The sequence below is a fragment of the Rattus norvegicus genome, chromosome 3 (assembly GCF_036323735.1).
Source record: "Rattus norvegicus strain BN/NHsdMcwi chromosome 3, GRCr8, whole genome shotgun sequence".
Classification (NCBI taxonomy): Eukaryota; Metazoa; Chordata; class Mammalia; order Rodentia; family Muridae; genus Rattus; species Rattus norvegicus.
The window spans coordinates 99,708,976-99,725,713 of NC_086021.1; the positions used below are offsets into that span (position 1 = coordinate 99,708,976).

Consider the following 16,738-nt stretch of genomic DNA (forward strand, 5'->3'; position numbering starts at 1 on the left):
GCAGGGTGAAGACACATGACTGCCCAGAAAACCCTGAGAGGCTAACTCTCCTAAGCATGAGCTGTGTGTCCCTCTGCCCCCAGGTCCCCAAACAAGTAGCCAAATACCTTGCCATAGGTTGAGGATCTGAGGGGACTTCAGGGTCCTTGATACCCTGCACAGTCCTAATAGATGAGACATGAAGAGAATGGCAGGGTGCTTGTCTCCAGGCCTCTAGAACTTAAGCATATATCATTGTTTTTCTCCTTCCCAGTGTGCCCCGCCGGCAGACTGTGAAAATAAAGACATTTCCTGCTGATTCTGGGGTATTTTTCTTCTCATTCCCCAAATACCATAATTCCTGGTATTCAGCATGCACCCCACCCTTGAATGGCTTCCAGATCAGCATCCCCAAAACGGATGCCTCTTCAGGAGCATGCCTCCCCTGCATGAAAAAAAATGACTTATGGTCAGCCAGCCTTCTACGTATCATAGGCTGGCCTCAGAGCTCTCAAGATTCCTCAAGGTTTATCTTCCATGACTTCCTAAAAGAAAATCCTTACAGATCTGAGCTAGGACAGCACAGGTCTGGAGCATTCTATTGTCACAGAAAGTCCCATAGGACAATACTCAATGAAAGTTGCAGAGATGTCCCCCTGCTGATAATCAGTGTCCTGGAAGCAAGAGGACACTTGCTAGGGGAAGAAAGGCTGCTCCCTGGGGCCCCTGCTCTCTGAAGTTTTAACCTGCCAAATGTTTACTGGACTTTGTCCTCTGAACTCTCACATGACCCTTGAAAGAAGAGGAGAAAGGCTTACTCAGCCAGCCCCTATTTCCCAGCTCTAAATTCGTGGCCTTCTTGTCAAAAAGTGTAGAGTGTGTGGCCCACTAAACTCAGCGTCATTCTCCATAGACTCACAGTCGGTGACTGGGGGTGTGGCTCAGTGGTAGAGGACCTGTCTATCATGCTCACAGACCCAGTTTTGAGCTCTGGCACTGCATAAACTGGATATGGTAACACACACCTGTAACCCCAGCACTGGGGAAATAGAGGCAGGAAGAGTCAGATGTTCAAGGTCATCTTCAGGTACGTGGTGAGTTCAAAGCCAGTCTGAGCTACATAAGACCCTGCTCCAAACAAACAGGATGTTACACCTAGTCCTGCTAAATCCAGTCAATACCCCAATGTCTGCAGCATAAGAAGAAAGAGGGAACCTCCCAAACAAAGGGGACATTGTGAGCAGTAAAAGCCCAATATGCCAAAGCTACACGTGTTCTGAGGAAAGTTGAAAACACCCCAGGGGTGCAATGGCTGAAAGACAAAGAAAGTGTTTGAGGAGAAAAGGACAGTGTTTGAGGAGAAAAGGGGGTTGGGGATGCATAAACAAAGGAAAAATTTGTCGTCAGAGTTAAAGTTCCCAACTTCAAAACTGGCATCTGAAAACTGCAATTCTATTTACAGGAGACCTAGGCTGGACCTGCTGTTAACAGGCCAACCAAGAGAGATTACAGAAACAGTCAGAGGCCTTCTTCTTTGCAGGTGAACTCTGAAAAGGGAAAGCAAGCTGTCCTTCCTGAATTCCTGGCGGTGAGGTCTGGGGATGGCTGTGTGTATCTCCTGTTTTACTCCACAAGTATCCTTTTGTGGCTGTTAACAAAAGCCTCTGCAGACATCGGGGTCTCCCAAACTCTGTGTAACACCTTTTCAGAGTCCGCCTTGTTCAGATTTAGTCCAACACTTGGGCTTGTTACCATGTTCAGGGCGATTAAAATCACCACTGAGATTTTTAATGACACATTTTATTTATACAGTACCCCGCATTTTTATAGCACTCGCCGCCGGCATGATCGGTGAATAATTTAGAGTAAGGAGTAAAATCAGCCTCTCATAGAATTCTCAAAACCACATCTGCTGCCCACTTTCTAACCCTCCCTGTACCTGCTGTGAGACACCCTCCACCCCCAACACACAGCCTCAGCCTCAGTTTCCTAATAGGAAGAAGAGTCTCACTCCGTACTGTTTACAGATAGCTATGAGCTGACATTGGAAAACCCTGAAATATCTGAGCTCTTTCTATGCTCTGGGCATAGCTCGGAGCTCTGAGACATAAGCAGAGAGCAAGACGAAGGGACTGGCTACTTTCAGAGTCCACTGTCCAGGAAGAAAAGCAGATAGTGGACAAGGAATATCACAATGGCACCTCCTTATGCGGAAATAAACATGACAGTGGGAGCTCGGGTCCCTGACTTTCTGTGATGGTTAAACTTGTTAGCTTGGCTGACACATCACTGAGTGTTTTTGTTAGGGAGGTCTGCCTAAAGAGGGAAGATATACCCCAGAATTTGAGTAGCATCATCCCACAGGCTAGGGGTTGTCCCTGGACTGAACAAAAAGGAGAAAGTGAGCTGAGGACCAGCATGCATCTCTTCCTGCTTCCTGGCTGGGGATACAATGTGACCAGATGTATCAACTCCTGCTGTTATGCCTTCCCCTCCCTGATAGATGGTACCCTCCAACTGTGAGGGAAAGATTTTCCTTTCCCTTCCTCAAGTTCCTTTTGGTAGGTGTCTCATCAAAGCAACAGTCTCTGGAGAGTTTGCCACAAAAAGTCCAGCCTAGTTTGGGGGCAGAGCTAGGAGCACCAATGGGCTTTGGGAGAAGGCAATGGGTTAACACAGCCACTGTGACGATGTTAAATAAACGGCTGTTTGGTGATCAACTGCTGCTCCAGTCTCTCCCCAGGCCTTGGCAGTTAAAGTGGGGGTTGTTCCAGGAGGAGCGTTGACCATAGCATGATGGATGGCCATTGTGTCCTGAACCTATTGGTACCCACATGCCACTTTGTTATGAAACATTTATGTACAGTCCCTGTATCAGATGATCTGCTTCTAAGATGTGCCTCAGTTTCTCTCAAGCCATTCACAGTGGCTGTGCCTCTCTCCTCTCATGCCACTGTGCTCCTGGGATCCCTGAAGACTTGCCTGGTGAAAGTCTTATGGATGAGTTGAGGAAGCTGCATGAACAACCAGAGACTGTGTGTTCCGGAGAACAGCTTATGTGAGGCCAGCTCCCATGATGCTGTGGGGTCTGAGAGGCAGGACACAAAATACTGGTGCAGGTGGTGCAGAGGAGAGAGACAGAACCTATGGGCATGGCCAAGGTGTTGGGATCAAACGAGAGAGCTAGGGGCCATCCACGATGGATAGGGGTCTGCAGAGCTCTGGAGCATGTGCAGGGAGTAAAAATCATAGGTGCACAGAGGACGGGGCAAGGTTCCTGTGTGAGCGAACTCAGAAACACGGCACAGACATCCAGGCACACATGCTGTGGTTATTGTTTCCCATCTGTGGCTTTCCTGTTCATTTCCTTACCCTGTGCAGAGGTTTTTCATTTTAATGAAGTCCAATTTATTGAATCTTCCTTTTATGGTTACTATTTTTTAATGGCTCAAGACATCTTTGCCTACTTACAAGGTCTCAAAAGAGGGTTCCCTATATTTTCTGTGAGAGATTGAAGAATTCCCTTAACAATAAAACAACAACACAAATAAACAACAACATAGAAGACAAGCAGACAGATCACTGCAGGCAAGAAAATATTCAGAAAGCCCATAGCAAAACACGCTCATTATCAGTAGCTCAACAGAGCGCAGCCAAAGACAAGGGTAGTGAGGAGGCTCTGTTCCAACAGTGCTTTCTGAGCGAGCGAGCATGGGACAGCACTTAAAAAGCCGTGGTAGCAGGTGCTTTGATGTTAGCACTGAGGAGGCAGGGGCCGGAAGATCTCTGGGCTTTCTGTACAGCTAGTCTATCCAGTCAGTGGGTTCTAGATTCAGGGAGAGACCCTGCCTCAAAACTAAGGTGGGGGATGATAGAGAAAAGCACTCCACCCTTGATCTCTGGCTTCCACACATATCATACCCATGTGTGCACATGTGAAACCCCCCCCACACACACACACAGACACAGAGCTATGCATGGTGGCATAGACCTAGCATCCTAGAACTCAGGAGGCTGAGGCAGGAAGAAAGATTCCAGCCTGGGCCATATAGCAAGACTCTGCCCACAAAGCAACTAACAAGTCAAACCACAAAGAGCTCCACCAGTGGAAGGAGCAGAAGGGAGAAGGGGGAAAAGTGAGTCTCAAAAGCTCTCCGCAGTGGAGGAACTGAGTAGGCTTTCAGAAACCACAGGTAGGAGCCTGAAATGCCGTCTGCTTTTTACAGTACACCTGAGGGGCATCTCCTGATACCTTAAGCCTATGTTTGATCTTTGATACAATTATTATGACTCTAAGACATTTACCAAGGTGGTGGGGGAGGGAATTCTGCCTCCAACTGCAGACTTGGACTCAATTTTCGTTGAGGTTTAACTACAATCATGGCCCCAAACGGAAACAAAATAAAGGTCACCAACACTAGGGATAAACAAGTTGTTACTGACACTGAGAGGGGAGCTCTACTCAGCACTAAGAAGGAATCAGCTACTGATGCTGGCGACAGCCAGGATGAGGAGTCTTAAAACATTAAGCTTTGTCCTGACAACCCAGGGTAATATTTCCTGCTGTAGGATCCATGTTTACGATGTTCTAGAACAGATAAAGCTAGAATGTTGTCCCTGGGGAGGGGTCAACGAGAGATTGGAAAGGGACAAGAAAACTTCTTGAATTTAAACAACATAAATGTCCATGTTCATGGATATGCATAGGTGTGAGCTTTCGCTTCCGACCGTAACACACACACACACACACACACACACACACACACACACACACACACACACACACACATATACGGAGGTCAGAGGACAGCTCGCAGGAGTCGGTTCACTCCTTCCACCATGTGGGTTCTGGGAACTGAAATCAGGTCACCAGACTTGGCAGTGAGAGCCTTTACCCACTGAGTCAGCTTCCCAGCTGGACAGGAGAGACTTCTGGGCTGACAGAAACCCTGATATCATGATGGGACTGTGCAGTACAAGGTCAAAGGGATTGAGCTGTCACTGGGTCACGGAGTCTGCAGCTCTCTTGGGGAGAGAGAACAAAACGTGGAGGGAAAGATGTGTGTGGGAGTCCCTGGTCAGTTTTAGAACCTGCAGAGTCTTGTATTGCTATAGAACATTGTAGATACATGATGCTTTGCTGGAAGATTCCACCATTAGCCAACAACCATCTGTTGACCTACTATGTGCTTTTACCACAGTAAAGATGGTACCACAGAGTCTGTCATCCATCAAGAAAGCTTAGGGGACACCTGCATGCTTGTGTGTACACAGAAGTGTGTGCCAAAATGTCACAGGAAATCCATTAGATGTTTTAACATCGGATTAAAGGCGTTAAAACATTCTTTGAAAGCTACTCAGAGCTGTATAGCTCAGCTTGTAGAGTGCTTGCACAAAGTCCTGGGTTCAACTCCCAGCATCATGACACACATCTGTAACCCCAGATCTAGGGTAAAAGCAGATTATGAGTTCAAGGTCATCTTCCCATACACAGTGAGTTCAGGCCAGTTTGAGCTTTATGAGACTACCCACTCTCAAAAAATAAGAAAACCTACCCAGCCTCATCTTCCCTCCCCTAAGGCCTACATCATCTGGACTTGCATGGGGAAAAAAAAAGTCCTGCCCCTCCTTCCACCAAAGTAGGTGAGGAACCAGGGCCTCTACCTGGAACCTGGGTGGCAATGGCTTAGCACACTGGTGATAGTGGCCTCCAGCAAGGCAGCAGCCACAAGGTAACTAGGCCACCAGTTTCTGGCCAACAAGTACCCTGTACAGAGAGGGGTCTGCACATACAAATGTATTCCTGTCTGTATGCCTGCACACAGTAGATATTCGATAAGCAACAGCACACCAAGTCATCACATCTACCCAGCCGTCCCCTCTGTGGAACTACTGTAAGAAAGAAAAGGGAGGGATGTGGGAGGCAGGAACCAGCATGATCTATTAACAGTGGGAGAGAAGAATGAATTCATTTCCTCCCTGTAATTTGCCTGTAAATATTCACAAACCATGCAATTTCTCTCAGCCTTCCCATTAAAGATAAATGCATAAATAAAGAAGCCCACGTAGGTGCCCTGCGTGCAGGCAGTGCCCATCTCTTAAAACACAACAGTGACTGTGTTTGTGTGTTTGTTTTAAAACAGTCTCCAGTATTACACCCCGACTTTGAACTCACTTTATAGCCAAGGATGGCCTTGAATTCCTGGTCCTCCAGCCTCCACCCCCCAAGGGCTGATGAACAAAGAGGGCATTTATCCGTGTGTGTGTGTGTGTGTGTGTGTGTGTGTGTGTGTGTGTGTGTGTAAAATGACCCTGGCACCCAGCACACTCACAGGATCATCTTAGCATACAGGTTTAGGGACCACCACACCTATTAGCCAGCACTAGAGGTGGAAGCCTGGGCTTTGTACATGCTAGGCCAGTACTCTTAATAACTAAGCAACATCCCCAGAGTGACTAGCTGGCAATAGCATCAGCCATTACCCCTGGCCATAAATAGTCCTGGGAATATTCTGGGGAGTGGGTGACCAAAGCCAATCAGGAGTAGCTACTCTTTCCCTACAGAGCAGAAGTAGACTGACTCACAGGACCAAGGGGTAGCTGGCCCAGCACCCCAAGAGATCACATCAATTGGGCTCACTTGGTTGAGTCTGTCTCAGCAGAATATCTCTCCCTTTCCACAGGGTCAGAGGTCACTCACAGATACTCCTCTACCTTCCTTGGGTCCTTTGGTAAGGGGGAGGAGGGGAGTCTGTTAAATGCTCTAAGCTTATGGCCCAAGGAAAATACACCCTGGCACGGGCTTGCAGTTGATTCCTGTTGGAAAGAAATCTTCTGGACCCCAAGGCCTATCACAAGTTATTCATAGTCCCTTTGCACAGAGGCCATTCCTTGGAATCAGGTGGGGTGGGGAAGATCTGGCAGAAAGCTATGTGGTCAGGAGCTTAACGTCTCCTTCTTCTCCAGGATAAGGGTGTAGAACCCAAGCCTAGTTCTATGGTATCTTCACCATGAGCCAAACCATGGAAGCTTGGGGACTTGAATTTGCTTCACCAAGTCCTGGGGTGATGATGCCAAAGCCATGGTAGTGTCTGGGAGTCCAGTGCCCTTCGTTGAATCCCTATGGTGGCTGTTGGAGGCAACTCAGGTCACACACACACACATTTTATGGAAGAAACTATAGTCACACAGGGAGAAGGGGACAGAATCCAAATTTAAACTGGCCATCCAAGCTGCAGGATCTTTCTCCCACCAGGCCACAGGGAAGGAAGGAAGGAGGGCAAAAATGACAAATAAGTGGACACACAGAATCCCAGGACAGGTGTGCTCCTTATGGACTGGGAATAGAGTGCTTTATCCCCTCAAATATACAAAAGCCCTGGTTCCCAGCACACTCACACATTCTGTCTCAGCAGAGCAACCCTGCACAAAGATAGGCCTGGCTCACAAATGAGGAAGCTGAGGGTCAGGGGCTCATGGCTTTCCTGGACTCAAGCATCAGGGCTTCTCTCAGTGCCAACACCGTGGCCAAATGTTGTTGGCTTTAGACCCAGCTCTTTCACCAGCCAGATGTGACTGGTAAGTCAAACACTGGGTGGACCTGACTTTTTGCATCCACGCTGTAGTCTTAAAGCTTCCCTGAGCCCGTGGTGCAGCCTATGGAGGGAGTCAAAATGCAACCACAGAGCACATCACCCACGCCTGCAGGCTCCTTCAGGCAGGCCTGGGACACTCCATGAAGACTGACATTTCCCATGGTGCGCCCACCACCCCCAGAGGATCCTCTGCCAGCACAGAGATTCAATTATGGTCATTATGGTGCACTTAGGAAAACCAGGGAGCAGGCTAATACATTTTCGAAAGATTGGCAACAACGGAGGTGGAATAAGAACAAGTGTCCTACTTAACCCTCAGTTAAACAGAAAATCCACTTAGTCGCAAGGTAGCACCCTTTCTTCCCAGTCTCCTTGATGGTTTTGCTTTTTAGCGGTCTGACACTTAGCTTGAATCTTTAACACCCAAAAGCTGTCATAGAATTAAAACAAAATCACTGATGAACAGGAGGAAGCTACCAACCTCTAGGAGAGCAGTGGTTCTCAGTCTTCCTAATGCTGTGGCCCTTCCTAATGCTGTGGCCTCAGGTTGTGGTGACCACCAACCATAAAATGATTTCATTCTTACTTCTGCTACTGTTGTAAATTGTAATGTAAAGTATCTGATATGTAGGAGATCCAATATGCTATCCCCAAAAGAGTCATGACCGTAGGCTGAGAACCGCTGCTCTGCTCTAGGCATTTGCAGTCCGGAACTCAACTCACTCAATCCAGCATGGCAGGAGGAAAACCATTCTTGCTTCTGCCTCCCCTAGGATGGAGTCCCAAGACGGGGGTTAATTGACACCACTATGTCACAAACCAAACACCATAGTCAGTGGAGGCTACCAAAAGGAGACTGAAGGAAGATAGGGTATGCTTAGACGAGACGCTCAGAGACCCATGACTCCCAAGTGTGCTAAACTGTAGTGGACTTATGGATAGTTCTCCCATGAAATGGGAAAGAATCAGCCACAGGGTTTCTCTTGACTACAGCTTCACTAATTACATTCTGTTGCCTCTTGAAAGTCTTCAAGTGTTAAAGTGTTCAGAAAGTTCCCAACCAAAGGAACCACTGGAAAGCCAGCCTGCCCCAAGCGGGGGCATGCAGTGGAACTGTGCTGAGCAAACGTCCTCCAGACTGCCCCAGGACCCCTAAGAAGTTACCCGCACATCCTTCTCAGGGCCCTTCCAAGGGATATGGAATGACCCTATACACCTGCATACTACAGACTCGGAACCACTGGGAGGAGGAAGAACTTCACCAGTTTGCCTTCTGTTGCTGTGATGGAGGCACCATGACTGAGACAACTTGAGGGTGAAGGGTGTATTTCCTCTTACACGGCCCAGTCACAGTCCACCGGTGACTGAGCGAAGCCAATGTAGCACTCAGGCAGAGACCATGGAGGAATGCTGCTTGCCGGCTTGCTTCTCCTTACGGCTTGCTTAGCTTGCTTTCAGATACAACTCAGGATCATCTCCTCACCACCCTCAACCCCAGCGACAACACTACTCATGGTGAACTGAGCCCTCCCACATCAATCATTAATTTTAAAAATGTTCTAAAATATGACACTTAAAATATGGAACTGTTTTCTTCTCAGATAACTCCAGATTGTGTCAAGTTGACAAAAACAAAACAAAACAAACAAAAAATCCAACTAACAAGAGCAGGAGCCTAGCAGGAAGTCTGCAGGTCAGTGAGGGTGTGCCCTTGAAGGGGGTTGGTAGAATCCTGTCTCTCTTTCCTTTCCCCCACCTCCTGTGAGGTGAACCATTTTGCTTGACCACACATTCTCACCAGGATGCTCCATCATAGCCCAAAGCAGCAGGAGCAACAATGTATGACTGAGGTATCCCAGACTGTGAGCCCTAAATAAACCTTATCTGTTTATAAGTGGCTCACCTCAGTCATTTGTTACAGTAGCAAAACCTCGCTGATACACAAACTCAAAGATAGTCAAAGGATAGAGTTACCAGATAAAAAGCAAAATGTTGGCTATGTATACATTTCAGATAAACAACATGTCTTTCCATTGATGTCCCAAAGAGTGCATGGAACAAAAATACTGCCCCGGTCTGGCTATCCTAGAAATATATTTCTTGGGCTTAATCTCTTAGATGCTTGCCATGTGAACTAGTTAGGGTTGCTATTGCCACGGTGAAACATTATGACCAAAGTAACATGAGGAGGAACGGGTTTATTTGGCTTACACTTCCACATCAGTCTATCCCTGAAGGAAGTCAGAACAGGAACTCCAACTGGGCCGGAACCTGGAGCAGATGCAGAGGTCACGGAGGAGTGCTGCTTACTGGCTTGTTGCTCGTGGCTTCTCAGCCTGCTCTCTTATAGAACCTAGGAGCACCAGGTCATAGGGTCAGAGGTAGGCCCACTCACAATGGGGCCTACAGGCTTGCCCACTGTCAGATCTTATAGATAGATTGTCCCAACCAAGGCTCTCTTCTCTCCTGTGTCTAGCTATGTCAAGTCGATGTAAAACTAGCCCACACATCATGCAAGGAGGATGTACATTTCATCCCCACACTCTGTGTAAAATACCAGACATGGCAGCAGGATAACCATCTTACTAGAGATGTGGAAAATCCCTGCTGAGCTCCAGGTCCTAGGTAGAGTCTGTCTCAAAAGCCAAACCACATGGTCTTAAGGAAGAACAGCACCTGAAGGTGTCCTAGGGCCTCCACACACACATGCCGATGTGTGCACACACGCTTGAACACGCACATGATCATACAGGTACAGATGTCTTCCCTGTCTGTGTGGAGTTCACATTTAACGGAGCATCTGTGATTTTGCTCTTGAGATCTGGAAAGGCTCTCAAGAGGCAATCAGACAATGGTGGGTACTGGAAGTGAGTGGCTGTGTGAGCAGCAGAGGCCCCTGCCCTCTGCTGAGGTGCAGCCACACACGCTGTCCTGCAGTGAGAGACAGGAGTAGAGAAAAGCAGGAAGCTAACAGAGAGGCCTTTTTAGCCAGGATTCCACGGAAGCCGGGCTGGGCAGGCAGGAACAAAGGCTGGGAAGGAAGGGGCCTCTCATCCTGAGAAGGGAGCAGCGGAGTTTTGCTGCATTTTCCAGGCTCCCAGCTGCTGTTGTACTGCCTGAACAATAACAGACACGCTCACGCAACCCTTGTTATCTTTGGAGAGCACTCTGGTGGTCTAACCTATAGCAAGCGCTTTGAGGCCAGAGATTGGGGTTTGGAATGTCCACACCAAGAGATGCTAGGAATGTCTGTGAGGGGAGGGAGGAGGAGAATGAGCAATAGAGGCTGCTTAGGCACGAATGCCAGGGCTGGCCAGTCCCCATGTGCTAAGGAGTTCCCAAAAGCCACAGGGTCCTCTCTAAAGGAAGTGGATGTGCTGGCTCTCCTCACTGCCTCCGGGAGGCTTCAAGGTCATGCATGGGATGGATGCTCTTTGGGCGGTGGGAAATCTCAATTCCAGCCTTTGGCCTGAACCCCTCTCTATGATGACTGATGTCCTCTGCCTTTCTCAAGAGCCATCGTCCAGACTGCCACTGTAGGATGCGGAACAAGCCAGAGGACTTGGACAGTAAGGCAGCAGACAGGCTCGGCACTCCATGCTCCAGCCTCAGGGTCTCCTGCGGAACATGCTTGCCTTCTTCCTAAGAAGGCAACAGTTCCTAAGAAGCCTCTTCTTTGAAGTTGATCTTAGCTCCTGAGGGACCTTTCCTACTGAAAAGACTGTCTGGGGAGTCTTGGCAGAAATACAAGGCAAAAACCCCTGGATCCTTATCTCTTGGTGTTTATGCAAGTTTTAATTAAAACAGCTGCCTCCACACAGAGCTGTGCTGAAAGGGAAAGGGGTGGAGAGAGAGGGACAGGGCATGGGCAAGGGTAGGGGTCTCCTGAGCTAACAAGTGGGACTGACTTCTCAGAGGCCCCCAGGGTAAGCTGCCCCTCTGGGGACCAAGCTTTGTGCTCAGTTCCTCAGACACCAGGCCAGACACAAAGACTCTGTCCATAGGAAGCTACGTCTGAACAGGTACCAATTAGGGCTCATCTCCAGGGCAGGGCACCTGAAGTTCTAGAGTCGTATGGCAGGATTCCATCACAGGTCCCTTTCCCTTCCTCGGCTAGTTCCATCCCATCCTCCTGCAAGGACTCCTGGGAGCCATCTCCACTTTACTAGTGAGGGAACAGGGCAGTGGGCTATCCTTCCAGGGGGCAAGTGACAAGGGTAAGACTTGTATGTATGGAATTTTAAAACAAACCTCAAACCAGGGAATAGAGAAATGGCTCAGCCATCAAGAACTGCTTACTGCTCTTGCAGAGGATCTGGGATCAGCTCCCAGCACTTACGTTGTACCTCAAAACTATCAGTAACTCCAGCTCCAGGAACTCTAATGTCTCCTCCAACTTCCACAGGTCGCTGTGCAAACCACACACACACACACACACACACACACACACACACACACACACACACACACACACACATCAAATTAAAAATCAAAGCAAACCTGAAACCAACTAAGAGCAAACAATTCTGAGCAGGGTCCGGAACGAAACGCTGCCTTGGGAGACCTTGTGGTGAGCTAGGGTCTGAGTGGTGGCCTTAACCTCGCAGGGTCTAAGCAATTGCTGTCATCTCACAGGGTCTAAGCGACTGCTGTAATCTCACAGGGTCTGAGCGATGGCTGCAAGCTCTAACAGGTTTTAATCGTATGTATGGACACTTCCAAAGAATATGTCTGTATAGCTTAGCCTCTCTGCCTGCCTTTCTTCATTCGTTCTTTCCTTGAAGGTCTTATGGGCCAGTGAGATGGCTCAGCTGGTAAAAAGCTTACAACTCAAGCCTGATAACTTGAGTTCAATCCCTGGCACCCAGAGTGGAAGTTGAGACTCAGCTCTAGAAAGTTGTCTTCTGACCCCTTCCCTACAAGTTCTGGCACACTCAATGCACACATGCTTCGTGTATTCATAATACATAAGTGCACATACATACGTATGTGTGTAGCAGGGCATGATAGCACACACCTTTTATTCCAGCACTCAGGAAGCAGAAACAGGTAGATCTCTGAGTTCAAGGCCAGCCTGGTCTACAGAGAGACTTACATGACAGCCAGAGCTACATAGAGAAAGCTTGACTTGAGAAAACAAACCAAAAAAAAAATGCATGTATGTAGTATACACATGTGAACAGTAAGTAAAAAATACGTAAAAGAAGGTCTTGTCACATAGCAAAGGCTGAACTAGAGCTTTATCCTCCTTGCTTGCCTCCCGTGGGCTGGGACTACAGGCTTGCTCTACCATGGCCTGGCCTTGCAGCCTTTGAAGAGCAGGGTGCTTGTGTGGGCTGCTGGGTAGCGTACACCCACACATCGGAGAGAGCAAACAGCTGTGGACTTAGAGTGCTGTGCTCCCTTCCAGAGCAAGGAATCGTAGTAGTCAGAGCTCCCCACGGTGTGGCTACCCTGCAGTTACTAGACAGCTTTCAAATAAAGGGCACAGTGGCAATGGGGATGAGGACATGCGCACTGGATTGCTGCATATCTCATCTGCACTAGTCACTGAGCCTTGTGGAGTTACTTCCAGGGGTTTCTTCAAGTATGCTTTTCTCTGTGTGAAGATATCCGTAAGTGTAATAAAAAAAAAAAGTGTTAATACAGGAACTGGAGAGATGGCTTAGTGGGTGTGAGCATTGTCTGTTCTTTCGGAGAACCTGGGTTCAGTTCTTAGCACTCATATGACCGGTGACATCTTTAGCTCCAGTTCCCAAGGGATGCAACGCCCTCTTCTGGTGTCCATGGGCATTGCATTCCTACGATGCATTACATGCAGGCAAAGAGTCCATACATATAAAAAAATAAAAATGTTAAAGTATTAATTGAACAAGATATGGTGGCAAATACAGCTCCCAGGAGGCTGAGGAGGTAAGGTTGTGAGTTCAAGACCAGCCTGGGCTAGATAAGGAGGTCCTGTTTCACAAAACAAAACAGTATCAATTCAATGGTTCTTGTGGCTTTGTCCTTCCCCTTTAAAAATTTATTTCTCTAGTTTCTGTTTGTGTGTGTGCACACATAGGACTATGCACAACACATACATGTGGAGGTCAAAAGACAACTTGAAAAGCCATTTCTTTCCTTCTACCATGTGGGTCTCAGAAATCAAACTTAGGTCACCAAGCTTGGTGGCAAGTGCCTCTACCAGCTGAGCCCGCTCGCTGGCCCTCATCTTCCGTGTGTGTGTGTGTGTGTGTGTGTGTGTGTGTGTGTGTGTGTGTGTTGTAGTGTTCACCTCCAGGGTCCCACATACAAAGCTCACCACTGTACTCACTATCCGAGGCCCTCTTCTGTGCTCCATTCCATCCCTATGACTGAAGACAACCTTGTGCAGAATGTGAGTATTAAACAGTCACCCCAGGTATGCCGCTGGGTACACTGTACTGGAATAGTAAATGACTGTGTGTGCCCACTTGATCGGAATGGGACATTCACATCTTTCTGGATGGTTGGTGGATGAGATAACCCTGACCTGGGACAGAGAAGAACTTGGTGAGGCATATAGCCTCCCCAGTATGGGCTAACCTTGTCCAATCCATTGAAGACCCAAACATAACCAAAGGCCTAATGCCTTGAGTAGAGTGTGCCTCCCCGGAAGCTCAGTGTGTGTGTGTGTGTGTGTGTGTGTGTGTGTGTGTGTGTGTGTGTGTGTGTGTCTGTGTGTGTGTCTGTGCGTGTGTGCCTGTGCGTGTGTGCCTGTGCGTCTGTGTGTGTGTGTCTGTGCGTGTGTGCCTGTGCGTCTGTGTGTGTGTGTGTAAGGTAATGAGGAGTGAGAGCACACGAGGACCCTTCCTAAGCAGCAGGATTAAGCCCCTTATTAACAAGGCTTCCAGCAGCACCAGCTCTTGCCTCTCCACCTCCATCATGTGAGGACACAGTACTTCCTCATGGAGACAGGATCCTCACTAGAGAATTTAACCTAAACATGAGGCCTCAGTCTTGGGCTTCCCAGCTCTCCTCAGGAGGTGGCAGGAAATCTGTTCTTTTTAAATTGTGTAGCTTTGAGTATCTTGAAGTACCATGAAATGGACCAAGAGCCTAAGTGAGAAAAGACTTTGTGGCTTCATGAGCTGAGACACTAGTTCTCCTTCCTTCCACTCTTATCCTTAGACAGAAACTAACACCATTGGTTCTCCGGGATCTCCAACTCGCCAAGTGCTGGCCTCGGTTCTCTTCCACCTCTGTCTTTGCAGAAGCCCATTTTTTTTTTATAAAAACACACACAAACGCACACCCCCATACACACATATACACTCTGTTGATTCTTGATTCTATTCTTGTGGGAAACCCTGCCTAACACACCTAGGTGTAGTTCTACTGAACCAACTGCTTTCTCACATATCAATAAGCATATGAAATTTGAAATTAACAAAGCAGAGCTGGAGAGATGGCTCAGCAGTCGAGGGCACACACTGCTCTTGTGGAAGATCTGAGTTCGCAGTACCCACATGAGGCAGCTCAGAGCTGCCTCTCATTCCACCTCCAGAAGACCCAATGCCTCTGGCCTTCATGGGCACTCTTGCTAGTGTCCACACACCTAGACACATTTAAAAATAAGTAGTACTTTTTAAGAGAAGACAACCATTTCTACTAAGACCCAAACAAAAGAAACAGTTTGAGTTTATACAAGACAAACTTAGAAAAACACAAAACTCAGATGAAAAAAAAATCAAAGGAAAACCAAGGCAAAGGACAGTCCATGTTCACGGGTGGGAGGACTCACTACTGCCAGATTCCCAACCGGAGCTCCAGATTCAGCAGAATCTGCTCGAAAGCTCTCAAGACATGTGTGGATAATAATGAACTGATTCTAAGGTTTACATAGACAAAACCAAAATGCAATTAAGCAGGACAACCAATCCAGTGTGAAATAACAGAGGCTGGGAGACAGGGGCTGCTGACGCTAACACATGTGGCACTGCTGAAGTAATCATGACCATGTGGGATTGGAAGAAGCACAGACAAAGGGTTAAAGGAACAGACCTGAGTGCAGACATAGACCTCACAAATCCTATCAGTTGATCAGTGACATGAAACAAAGGTGACATGATAAAGAAGAGTCTAATCAATGAGTAGTACTGGGGACACTAGACACTACACATAAGCCATCGACCATGGTTACCATCACCCCCACCATAATCACCATCATCAGAACCATCACTACCATCATCATCCTCATCATCCCAGCCATCACCATCACCACCACCACCACCACCATCATCCTCATCATCCCAGCCATCACCACCATCAACACCACCATCAAAACCATCATAACCATCACCAGCACCGTGATCATATCATAACCACCACCATAATTTCTACTACCACCATCACCACCATCATCATTTAGACAAAGGCTTGTTTTCATTTACAAAAATTATGAAGCGCAGACCTAAATGTAAAACATGAAACTATACGGTTCATAAAGGAAAACATAAACACAACAACAAAACAAAACAAAAAACCTTAGATAACCTTGCCCAGCACTGTGGCCACACCTGTACCTCCAGTGCTTAGGAAGCTGAGGCAGAGGAATTACAAGGTGAAGTCAGCCAGGAGTACATGGTGAGTGAGACTCTGTCTTAGAAAGGAAGGCAGGAAGGGAAGGAGAGAGAGAGGAAGTGAGGGAAAGAGGCGAGCCCTCTAGTCATGAGAAGATGCAGCTCCAATGACAGTCTTAGACTCAGTGATCTACCAAGTCATGAGAAGCCCTGGAAAAGGTAGCGCTGTGAACACAGGAATATGTATGTGGGTGGTGGAATGAGGGGGAAGGGAGGAATGGCCAGGTGGGCTTCGACACCTCTGGGGAAGTGAAATTATCCTGTGGACACTTTGATAGGAGACACATGCAATGTTCAGAACACACAGACCAGACGTGAGTGATCCCCCATGTAGGCTTCAGCCTATGCAGCAGTGACATGCCCCTGTGCACTACTGACTATGACACAGTCTCAGTGAGGTAAGTTCTCAGTGGGCGGCTGTGTCTGTGGTGATGGGAAGCATGTTAGAAGCTCCCCACCTTCCCTCCAACTGCTACGAACCTGAAAATTCTCTGGAAAGTAATAGCCATTTAGAAAAAAAAATGGACAGAAAGCTTCAGACTCCAGAGAGAGTCTCCTTAC

The 16,738-nt window shown here is 47.8% G+C and overlaps 1 protein-coding gene across 4 annotated transcripts in view; it reads right to left on the reverse strand.

Annotated features, from left to right (window-relative positions):
• Tspan18 (tetraspanin 18) overlaps nt 1-16,738 on the reverse strand; it is a 139,806-nt gene that overhangs the window by 93,511 nt on the left and 29,557 nt on the right. The window contains exon 3 of one of the 4 annotated variants that reach the window (XM_006234574.5): nt 9,786-9,927. The exons of 2 other annotated variants lie outside the window; for them this stretch is intronic. The gene's annotated coding sequence lies outside the window, so the exon portion shown is untranslated. Of the gene's footprint in view, nt 1-107; nt 249-9,785; nt 9,928-16,738 lie in introns of those variants that run through there. One more of the 4 variants, XM_039104911.2, reaches the window with a different exon arrangement.